The sequence below is a fragment of the Vigna radiata genome, chromosome 6 (genome assembly GCF_000741045.1).
Source record: "Vigna radiata var. radiata cultivar VC1973A chromosome 6, Vradiata_ver6, whole genome shotgun sequence".
Taxonomy (NCBI): Eukaryota; Viridiplantae; Streptophyta; class Magnoliopsida; order Fabales; family Fabaceae; genus Vigna; species Vigna radiata.
Window position 1 is genome coordinate 20,548,666 of NC_028356.1, and position 2,696 is coordinate 20,551,361.

A 2,696-nucleotide genomic window follows, 5' to 3' on the forward strand; every position below is an offset into this window, starting at 1 on the left:
GAAATTAGGTCTGGCCGCCCCCTTTTGTCAAAAGAATACATCTAAACTCGCACTAGGGCTATTTATAACCAAGAAAAGTAACAAAATTCAAGCCCAGGCCCATCAGAGAACCGCCCGACGCCAAAAATGGCCGCCCGGCGGTTTGCCTCAAGCCGCAGAACCGCCCGGCGCCAAAAACAGCCGCCCGGCGCTCCGGTCAACCGCCCGGCGCCCCGGTCAACTGCCCAGCGGTTTGGTCAACTTTTTCTGGTTGACTGGTTGACTTTTCTGGTTGACTGGTTGACTTTTCTGCACTGCAACCGTTTGATCTTCAACCATTCTTTCCTTTTCTTGAGTCTAAGACCTTCATCTTCGATTGCATTCTCCACTTTCTCAAAATTGCTACAAAACAATGCAAAACAAGCATAATATCGCTAAAAATAGCTTTTGACTCTCTACAGACTCATTTATTGAGTTTTGCTAAATTTTAAGCTCATTCTAAGCAGTAAAGGGAGTAATTTGGTCTAAAATGACATATGAAAATAACTGTTTTTCAACCTTCATCACCTTTCCATGACCGTTCGGTCTCAGACACTCTCGGCCTTATATTGCTCTCGGTCATGTGTGTTCTAAGTCTTAGATGCTCTCGGCCTTGCATTGCTCTTGGCCATGTGTATTTTAAGTCTTAGATGCTCTCGGCCTAGTATTGCTCTCAGCCATGTATTGTTCTCGGTCTAGTGTTGTCTTCGGTACAATATTACTCTCGGTCTTGTGGGTCTCGGTCAGAGAAGGATGATTCCTTCTCATGACCGTTCGGTCTTGTGGGTCTCGGTCAGAGAAGGATGAGTCCTTCTCATGACCGTTCAGTCTGGTGGATCTCGGTCAGAGAAGATTGGTCCTTCTCATGACCGTTCAGTCTGGTGGGTCTCGGTCAGAGAATGATGGGTCCTTCTCATGACCATTCGGTCTATCAGAGGGGTGCTCGGTCCTGACACTCAGTCCTTTTCCAGTGGTCGGCCAATGCACTGAGTGCTCGGTCCATGCTTAAAACCTTCGGTTCGGACTTTCTAGTTAATTGCTTTTGGTGAATTAAAGTTGTGTTTGACTTTTAATGCAAAGTAAGAATGGTTGATGTGGTATGATGTGTATATGAATTAATATGGCATTGGAGGTATATCATGTGATTAATNGTTNATGTGGTATGGTGTGTATATGAATTAATATGGCATTGGAGGTATATCATGTGATTAAAGTGGTTGGATTGGTTATGAAATTACNNTCTCTCGGTGAGATCAATTAGTGTATTGAATGAATGTGAGAGGCTTCCATATGGGGGGTTATCCCTAACACTCCAACGGTCTTTCATTCTCACTTAGAGAGGATTGACGCGTGTGGTGGGAGTAGTGGGAGGTCCTAGGGTAGACGCTATCACTAGAGGTTTATACCGCGGTAACGGACTCACCTTGTGTATGGTCGAGTGGAACCCCTCGGCAATGGCATTACAAAGCAGTAAGGACCATCACAAGTGCACAACCCGCCCCAGCTCTACATACATTCTATGTTCGGACGTATCTAGAAGTCTTAACATGATAAGATGCTTGCTTTAATGAGTTTTGTGTAATAAATGTTTATGTTTATGATGACTTACATGTTTGTGTGTGTATGGACGTTCTTGGAAATGCTAGATTGAATTTAAATGATTTGTATGTTTGTTTGAGACCTAGCTCACCCTTGCATTTGTATGTGTTGTATGTGTTTGCCTTCCTCCTTGCAATGATCATCCAATCCTTTGGATGTGGGCAGTAGGTGATGATGTTCCATTGGAGCAAGCGTTGGAGACTGAGGAAGACCCAGCCCCTGATGCTTAGGACTTCTATTAGTTCCTAATTTAGAAGACCTTTATTTTGGAAGACTCTTAGCATTTATTTATTTTGTTTGGTGCTTTTGGAAAACTCTTTAGGCCTCTTTAAAGTTAATAGTCTTGTGTTTTGGAGAACTTTGGGAACTTGTACTCAAGACTTATTTCGTTTTAAATTCCCTCTATATTCTGGATGATTGTATAAATATTTAAATATTGTTATCTTCATCTTTCAACTGCTTTTACATATTATAATAATTGAATTCTATTATATTATATGTGTATATGATATTTTGGGATGTTTTTACTGTAATATTATNAATAAAACTTCATTTATTAACAATTTTTGTAAATTTATTGTAAATATGTTTTATGTACTTTTATGTAATTTTTTATATTTTAAAAAGTTATTACTAAAACATAAAATAGAGATGATTTTTATTTATTTATTTTAAAGAAACAATTAAATTTTAAAAAGTAGTTAAATTTTAAAAAAAATAAATAAAACAGTTATTTGAAGAGTAAAATTAGAAAAAAAAAATGGACACAAAAAAGAAAATTTCCCTTTATATATAAATATAAAGGTATAAATATAATTTTTTATATTTTACCTGTGTTTCTAAATTAAAATAACTATTTGTAATAAAAACTTATTTACAAAAGAAATAAAAACGATCTATAGTAAAATTGTACAATTAATTAATAAATTCTTATCATCTGTCTTTTTAAGTAATCATTTTTTAAATCAAAATAATTACACATAATAAAAAAATATTTTTAAAATAAATAAAAGCTATTTACTATCAATTTATTAAAAAAGAATATTTATTTTTATAAATCTTGTTTATAAAAAAATTAT